Genomic DNA, 9270 nt, shown 5'->3' with positions numbered 1-9270 from the left:
GCCACTAAATGAAAAAAAGTCCCGGATCTTCTTGTTTAAACTAATCTTGGAACCAAGCGCGAGGATGCTGAAGAATTGTCCCCGTCCCTGCCCCATCAAGGGATCACTATCGATTTGGAAAGAGATCCTAGAGACTGAGTCCGCCCTTACCTTTCTCCGGGTGATTGAGCCGAGACTAATGGAGGTTAAGGGTCACATAGCTGTTCAATACCCAGCTCTGCAGCAGAGACCACCCACGATGGAACCCCTACAAACAGCTTCCAGAGCAGGGACAGCGGCAGCAAGAGCCTCCCCAGCGGCCGGGAGCATCTGTGGCCCACCCCCTGAGGAACTAGGAGGGATGTCTGGCCCGTGTCTGTGCAGGTCTCTGGTGGGGGGAGACAGGCTCCTGTGGACTCTGTTATCTCGCACTGGCAAAGAAGGCTCTTGAGCTTGAGGAGCCCAACTCCTTAATACCCAGGGAGAATAGGTGATGTGCTGGGAATTATGCTGCAGCCCCATTTTCAGGATGGACAAAGTGTGTCAGAGAGGTGGGAAATTTCCCAGAATGACCTTTGGACCTTTTGTTGAATGCAAGAGCGGGCAGCACAAAGAATTTATTTGGAAGAAGCAGCAACAGAATTGTAGAATTTCCCCTTTAGATAGGCCCTCGATGACCCATAGGACAGTCTTCTCCCCTTTCCATGAAGCCAGGAGGGGGCCAGCTGTCAGCTCTGCATGAAGACAACCTCCAAGAAGGCCACGACATCCCTTCCTCTTGGGACAGTGCTCCCTGAAAGCTTTTCCTTAAACAAAGACATCTACATTTGCCTCTTGCTTCTTTCAACCTCAAACAAGGAGGGAAGTAACACTAATCAACTACAGGAGTAATGAGGGACAAAGGGAAGAAGCCACCCATCCATTCTTTGTTCCAAGCAAGAATAGTCTAATCCTCTCCCTGGGGATAGTCCTCGAAGCCCGTCCTCTCCAAAGAACCCAATCTTCCCTTCCCCAGGATCAGCACCCCCCCCCAATTCTTTCAACCCGTTGTCTCAGTGGTACCATGGAAACCCCTGGACTGGTATCACCTGAGTCCTGAGAAGGCTGAGATCATTAAGAAATGCTTCCAACTGCCCAGCCCGCCTCCACTTCCTAACAGCTCATTGCCTTTAGCGACTTCCAGACTTTTTTCTTTGGGGGCTTCGCTCCTCCCCTCTGGATTGCTTGATTTGGGTTTTTGCTGATGCATGACCGACTGTAGCCAAATATTTTGTTTGTCCCCTATCTGAACTGTTGATTTTGAAATTTCAGCGGGTGTAAGAGTGAGTAAAAAATCTGTGGAAACGAAAGATATTTTGAAATGGAAATAAAATTTAGTAACCCCTCGAGTTTTAAAAATAAATATTCCTTTACTGGAAAACAAGTTTTTAATTTAGTAATGATATTTTTCAAGTCTGAAATGACTTTGGCTTATTTTCAACTCATATTTCTGTCTGCGTTGTGAGTCTTGGAAATATCTGTTGATGGGAAGTGGTCCTAATGTTCCATATTCTTTTGCCAATACATTTGTGACCGATTTTAGGTATCTGAGTAATAAAGCCCAATGTTGGGCTCACTGCAGTCATCTTCCTCATCCTTTATGACTTCTTTGGAATCAGGGATGGAGTTTCTCCTTTAGTGATGCTCGAAGTCAGCCCTTGAAGACTTAGTTGGCAGGATTTTATGAGTTACTATGAATGGGCCATCACTTGGTGATTGGTCTTCAAGGGTTGAACTCTGAATTTAGCAGACTCATCACAGATAATGTCCCATAATCCATGATGGGGCCATTCTCAGAGCAATCTCAACTTGACAGAACTTGCATTTTTCCTTCATTAACAATCTTTGAGATTTCAGGACTACCTCCACACCCCGCAACCTGGATAATGCAGGGGTGAGGAGGAACTTAAAGCATTAAAGATGTTTATCCCAGTTTAGACTTCAATCCCCAAAAGGATGGAGATTACCTGAGCATGTTATGGGTTCCTCCTGATTATAGGCTTTCAAGCAGAAGCTAGATGACCACCAGATGACATGGTGTGGCAGTGGATGGGACAGTGGGTAAAGCAAGAAAAGAGTCTGCACTGAGTTCATATCCTGCCTCAGACTCTGGGTAGTTGTGTGTCCCAGGGCAGGCCACTTCAATTTCTGTTTGCCCTTGTTTCCCCATTTGTGAAATCTAGGTAAGAATTGCACCTACCTTAAAGGGTGATCATGAGGGTTAAATGAGATTATTTTGAAAGGATTTTGAAAACCTCAAACCACTATGTAAATTCTAGTTATTACAAGTATTGTTATGAAGCCCTCTCCTGATATGTTGCTGGGGAAATAGTGCTTAAGTCTGGATAGATCTTGACTGAGCAAGCAATTCTCCCTGGGAAGCAGCAGGATGGTTCACCCAATATAACACAAAACTTGACAGAAATCATCACTGAGTGTTTCACATGCAAAGCAAGCGGGGTTCACAGACAGGGTCCAAGTGCCTATTTCTTCATGAACAAAGAATGGATGGATGGCTTCTTCCCTTTGTCCATCATTACTCCTGTGGTTGATCAGTGTTACTTCCCTCCTTGTTTGAAACACATTTGTGTCCCACAAATCATGCCTCGTTCTGAGTTAACTTCTCAGCTGGAAGGTCAGACTGCTCTGATTGATCATTTCGAAGCATTTGCCCCAATCAGAGCTCATATGTCATCTCTGAAAAGGAGCACGGGTTATCCATGCATCTCCCTTCTTCATTCATGCCGTCAACACCACTCAACATTCCACATTTGCCTCTTAAGAATACGGTTACCTTACCTAAAGGAGACTTCAAGGAACTTTTCCGTCACTATTTTTGACCCTCTTCTGGGGAGCTTTATAGAAAGGTTTAGAGCTTTATGAAAATGAAACAGCTGGTTTGATTTTACACATCCTGGGACTGCGAGGATCTGTACCCTCTTCTTGAGCAGGGTTATGTTTGTGTGAGGATGCCTAAAACTGGAGAATCAAAATCTTGATAATCACAGTCATAATAACCAGCATTATACAGTATTGTGAAGTTTGCAAAGTGCTTTATATGTGCTAATTCATTTGATTCTCACAATAAACCTATGAATACCCGGGATACATATGAGAAACTAGTATTAAGTATGTTGGCCATGGTGACACAGCTAGTTTGAGGGGCAGGATTTGAATTTAGTTCTTCCTGATTCCAAATTTGGGATTTGATCTTCCTCCTTATTCCAATCCTTAGCTCCATCGAGATCTAGCTACCTAAAATCCTCTACCAGAGCTCTTGTCACGACTGTAATTTAAGAAAATATAAAAAAGCATTGAATTTATCATAAAGACAGGATCAAATCCAGTCTCCCATAATGACTAGACACACAAGCCTGAACACACAGGAAGCTGGCCTGTGGGCTCCTAGGACCTAGGCTTCAGGCTGGTTTGCCATCAGTTAGCCTGGGAGGCGTAGGAGATCCCCTTGGACAGTGCTTCGAGGTGGCAGAATGGGAGCAGAACTGAATTTGGGGGTTCAGTGAGAGGAGAGCATCAGGGTCAGGTGTGGACTGGTGAGAGAGAAGTGGGCTAGAGACTGGCAGCACAAGCTATCTACTGGGACTTGGAGTGAAATGAGGTTTGGGAGTTATCCAAGCAGGGACCTTGTCGTTATCACAAACCTGTCTCGTCCTCAAACATCATCATGGCCCCAGCACAGTGCCAGCAAATAAGGAAAAGCTCAAATGTGCTCCCAAGCAGGCTTTGGTTTTGTTCCTGGTCTACACTTTGGGAAGAGATTGTGGAGCACAGAGTCACTTAGAAGCATGGGACAGGATGATGGAGGACATGGGGGTCTGTGGCATTAGGCAGATGCTTTGCATGAGGAAACTCCAGGGACGGGCACTGGCAGACAGAGGAGCAGCATCTCCAGGAGCTGTGTGGAACATAATAACGGAGAAATGGCTTGACATGGAGAGCCAGTCACAGAATGAGGTCTACATCATGGATAATTGGCTCCATAAATCAGGAACTGGACTATAAGAGAGGAGGCGAGAAGAGGGAGCCAGTTCTTGAGCTAAGAAAATAGGGGCAGGTGAAAAGAAGCTGCCTGTCATGATCATGGAAAGAAAAATGGGGGGAAACCAAAGGGTAAGCACCCAAAAGGACTCAGGGATGTTTTATTTATCATCGTTATCATCTTATTTTGCACATGTGTAAGTATTTAATATATCGTGCAAGTTTGCATGTACAAAGAACTGGTGTGTAAGAAGAAAACCTTTCCTTCAACACTAGGGAACCTATAAGAATTAGAACTTAAAGATGAGAATGGAAAAAATCCTTATTAACAGAAGACTCTTTGCTTTAAAACAAAACAAAACAAAAAACAACAAAACATTATTTTATACTAGGGCCATATCCTCCCGTTATAGGATTTCTCATATGCAAAACAAAGATAGGTCTCTGTGGGTGGGATCAAATAAATCCCCCCACCAAGTTTCCTAATCAAGCTTCTTCCCTATCCCAAGCTCTTTTGAAAGATCATTTCAGAGCTGGCTGTCAGCCAACACCCCTCCTTTCACCTTCTTTCTAAGGTTCCATGAAAATCTTAGACCATATTCAGTAACACATCCTGGCACAGTCGTTCAGACTGCCTGGCAGGAAAACATTTTGCAGGAAAACATATATATATATATATATATATATATATATATATATATATATATATATATATATTTAATCTTTAAAGTTCTAAACTCAGCGCTTGCAGTGGGGTTCCGAATATATACACTGATTTTTTTCTCTTACTAATGAAGGTTGAACCCTCACTTCAAAAGGGGCACCTGGCAAGTAAATGTCCTTCAAGCCGTGGTCAAGAGCCCACCGGGATCACAGCGAGAAGGGTTGAGGAATGCTTTCCCCACTGGTGACGGAATCACTCAACTCTGGATCTGCTCAGACCGTGGAGGGAAAGGAGCAACTTCCAAAACGGAGCAGAAATTGCCCTATTCTTTCCACCTAAAGAGCTGCGGGAGGGGAAGATCTGTTTGCTGGACCAGGTCTGAGGATGGATCCACCCTGTTGTGCTCCAAGCACTCCCCATCCCTGCTCTTTCTGGAGAATGATTTTTTGTTTTTTGGTTTTTTTTTTAGGAAAATAAAAACACTCATCAAAAATCTTCACAAGTAACCCCCCCCCCTTCTGAAACAAACAAAAACATACCCAGAAGTCCCTGGGTGCTGCACCAATCAGCAGCTCCAAGAAGCTGGGTCTAGAATGAATGGGTTACAGGGCCAGAGCCAGCCTGCCTCCCTTCGGAAATGAACAAGAATCACACCATTGGCACAATCCTCCTGAGTCTGGGAGGCGCGATCACTCAAAATGAGCTCCCATGGCACGGGTGGGGGAAGGAAATGGGCTCCCATGAAACAAGTGGGGAAGGGAAATGAGCTCCCATGACACGGGTGGGGGAGGGAAATGAGCTCCCATGGCACGGGTGGGGGAGGGAAACGAGCTCCCATGACACGGGTGGGGGAGGGAAACGAGCTCCCATGACACGGGTGGGGGAGGGAAATGAGCTCCCATGACATGGGTGGGGGAGGGAAATGAGCTCCCATGGCACGGGTGGGGGAGGGAAATGAGCTCCCATGACACGGGTGGGGGAGGGAAATGAGCTACCATGAAACAAGTGGGGAAGGGAAATGAGCTCCCATGACACGGGTGGGGAAGGGAAATGAGCTACCAAAACACGAGTGGGGAAGGGAAATGAGCTCCCATGACACGGGTGGGGAAGGGAAATGAGCTACCAAAACACGAGTGGGGAAGGGAAATGAGCTCCCATGACACGGGTGGGGAGGGAAATGAGCTACCAAAACACGAGTGGGGAAGGGAAATGAGCTCCCATGACACGGGTGGGGAAGGGAAATGAGCTACCAAAACACGAGTGGGGAAGGGAAATGAGCTCCCATGACACGGGTGGGGAGGGAAATGAGCTACCAAAACACGAGTGGGGAAGGGAAATGAGCTCCCATGAAACAAGTGGGGAAGGGAAATGGGCTCCCATGACACGGGTGGGGAGGGAAGGCGGCAGCCGCCGGGGACCCCCCCTCCCCCCTCTCCCCCCTCTCCCCGCCAGGCCGGGGCCGCGCACGGAACCTTGGTCCTGAGTGCAAAAGAAGCAACTTTTAATAAATCTTTGGTTCGCGTTTCACGCGTGAGCGGGGCGGCCGGAGCGGGGCCGGGGCGCTCACAGCAGCACACAGCGGTGGCTCTTCCTGGGCTCGGGGGGCTCCAGCGCGGCCAGAATGGCCTCGTCAAACACGTTCTTGAGGCCCTTCTGCGTGAGCGCCGAGCACTCCACGTATCTCACGGCGTTCAGGTCCCGGGTGAGCTTCTCGGCCATCTCGGGCGTGACGGGCTTCTGCTTGTTCTTGGCCAGCTTGGCCAGCGTGAAGGGCTCGTCGCGCAGGTCGATCTGGGTCCCGACCAGCAGGAAGGGGGCCCGGGGGCAGTGGTGGGTGATCTCGGGCACCCACTTGTGCTTCACGTTCTCGAAGGAGCTGGGCCTGACCACGGAGAAGCAGACCAGGAACACGTCGGTCTGCGGGTAGCTGAGGGGCCGCAGGCGGTCGTAGTCCTCCTGGCCCGCCGTGTCGAAGAGGCCCAGCGTGTGCGGCTCCGAGCCGATCATGACGGTGACGGCGTAGTTGTCGAACACCGTGGGCATGTACTCGGACGGGAACTTGTTGGTGGTGTACGAGATGAGCAGGCACGTCTTGCCCACCGAGCCGTCGCCCACCACCACGCACTTGATGGTCTGCAGCAGCGGCGTCATGGCGCGCCGGCCGGGCCCCGCCGCGGCCCGGGGGCCCCCGGGAGCCGGGCTCCGCTCGCTCGGCCGCTCCCCGCCTCGGCGCGTCGGGGGCGGATCCGCGCAATGGACGCTTTCGGCCTAGGGCTGCGGCTCAACCTCGGGTCCCTTCCTGCCGGGGGCGGCGGAGGCGGCGGCGGCGGCGGCTCGGGCGTTGAGCTCTCCTCGGCTCTGGGCTCGGGGGCGCCGGTCGCACGGGGTGGCCGCGGGTGGCTGCGGGAGCCGCAACGGTCCTCAACGACCCTGCTCGGGACAGCAGGAGAAGCCGGACGGCTGGGAGCTGGGGCAGGAGGAGAAGCCGGGGGGGCAGGAGGAGAAGCCGGGGGGCAGGAGGAGAAAGCGGGCGGCAGGAGGAGAAAGCGGGCGGCAGGAGGAGAAAGCGGGCGGCAGGAGGAGAAAGCGGGCCGCTGGGAGCTGGGGCAGGAGGAGAAGCCGGGGGGGGAGGGGGGGGCAGGAGGAGAAAGCGGGCTGCCGGAGGAGAAAGCGGGCGGCAGGAGGAGAAAGCGGGCGACAGGAGGAGAAAGCGGGCGGCAGGAGGAGAAAGCGGGCTGCCGGAGGAGAAAGCGGGCGGCAGGAGGAGAAAGCGGGCGACAGGAGGAGAAAGCGGGCGGCAGGAGGAGAAAGCGGGCTGCCGGAGGAGAAAGCGGGCGGCAGGAGGAGAAAGCGGGCGACAGGAGGAGAAAGCGGGCGGCAGGAGGAGAAAGCGGGCTGCAGGAGGAGAAAGCGGGCGGCAGGAGGAGAAAGCGGGCCGCTGGGAGCTGGGGCAGGAGGAGAAGCGGGGGGGGGGGGGAGGGGGGAGGGGGGGCAGGAGGAGAAAGCGGGCGGCAGAAGGAGAAGCCGGGGGGCAGGAGGAGAAAGCGGGCGGCAGGAGGAGAAAGCGGGCCGCTGGGAGCTGGGGCAGGAGGAGAAAGCGGGCTGCAGGAGGAGAAAGCGGGCGGCAGGAAGAGAAAGCGGGCGGCAGGAGGAGAAAGCGGGCGGCAGGAGGAGAAAGCGGGCTGCAGGAGGAGAAAGCGGGCGGCAGGAGGAGAAAGCGGGCGGCAGGAAGAGAAAGCGGGCGGCAGGAGGAGAAAGCGGACTGCAGGAGGAGAAAGCGGACTGCAGGAGGAGAAAGCGGGCCGCTGGGAGCTGGGGCAGGAGGAGAAGCCGGGGGGCAGGAGGAGAAAGCGGGCTGCAGGAGGAGAAAGCGGGCGGCAGGAGGAGAAAGCGGGCGGCAGGAGGAGAAAGCGGGCGGCAGGAGGAGAAAGCGGGCGGCAGGAGGAGAAAGCGGGCGGCAGGAGGAGAAAGCGGGCTGCAGGAGGAGAAAGCGGGCCGCTGGGAGCTGGGGCAGGAGGAGAAGCCGGGGGGCAGGAGGAGAAAGCGGGCTGCAGGAGGAGAAAGCGGGCGGCAGGAGGAGAAAGCGGGCGGCTGGGAGCTGGGGCAGGAGGAGAAGGGGGGGGGGCAGGAGGAGAAAGCGGGCTGCAGGAGGAGAAAGCGGGCCTCTGGGAGCTGGGGCAGGAGGAGAAGCCGGGGGGGGGGGGCAGGAGGAGAAAGCGGGCTGCCGGAGGAGAAAGCGGGCGGCAGGAGGAGAAAGCGGGCGACAGGAGGAGAAAGCGGGCGGCAGGAGGAGAAAGCGGGCGGCAGGAGGAGAAAGCGGGCCGCTGGGAGCTGGGGCAGGAGGAGAAGCGGGGGGGGGGGGGGGGGAGGGGGGAGGGGGGGCAGGAGGAGAAAGCGGGCGGCAGAAGGAGAAGCCGGGGGGCAGGAGGAGAAAGCGGGCGGCAGGAGGAGAAAGCGGGCCGCTGGGAGCTGGGGCAGGAGGAGAAAGCGGGCTGCAGGAGGAGAAAGCGGGCGGCAGGAAGAGAAAGCGGGCGGCAGGAGGAGAAAGCGGGCGGCAGGAGGAGAAAGCGGGCTGCAGGAGGAGAAAGCGGGCGGCAGGAGGAGAAAGCGGGCGGCAGGAAGAGAAAGCGGGCGGCAGGAGGAGAAAGCGGGCTGCAGAAGGAGAAAACGGGCGGCAGGAGGAGAAAGCGGACTGCAGGAGGAGAAAGCGGACTGCAGGAGGAGAAAGCGGGCCGCTGGGAGCTGGGGCAGGAGGAGAAGCCGGGGGGCAGGAGGAGAAAGCGGGCTGCAGGAGGAGAAAGCGGGCGGCAGGAGGAGAAAGCGGGCGGCAGGAGGAGAAAGCGGGTGGCAGGAGGAGAAAGCGGGCGGCAGGAGGAGAAAGCGGGCTGCAGGAGGAGAAAGCGGGCCGCTGGGAGCTGGGGCAGGAGGAGAAGCCGGGGGGCAGGAGGAGAAAGCGGGCGGCAGGAGGAGAAAGCGGGCGGCTGGGAGCTGGGGCAGGAGGAGAAGGGGGGGGGCAGGAGGAGAAAGCGGGCTGCAGGAGGAGAAATCGGGCCTCTGGGAGCTGGGGCAGGAGGAGAAGCGGGGGGGGG

At 54.4% G+C, this 9270-nt stretch overlaps 1 pseudogene; it reads right to left on the bottom strand.

Annotated features, from left to right (window-relative positions):
- Nucleotides 1-6197: 6197 nt before the first annotated feature.
- On the bottom strand, nt 6198-7074 carry LOC141543021 (cell division control protein 42 homolog pseudogene; annotated as a pseudogene).
- Nucleotides 7075-9270: the final 2196 nt, after the last annotated feature.

The sequence above is a fragment of the Sminthopsis crassicaudata genome, chromosome 5, assembly GCF_048593235.1.
Source record: "Sminthopsis crassicaudata isolate SCR6 chromosome 5, ASM4859323v1, whole genome shotgun sequence".
Lineage (NCBI taxonomy): Eukaryota > Metazoa > Chordata > Mammalia > Dasyuromorphia > Dasyuridae > Sminthopsis > Sminthopsis crassicaudata.
The sequence above is the reverse complement of the archived record's forward strand: the minus strand, read 5'-3'. Positions and strand labels throughout refer to the sequence as shown.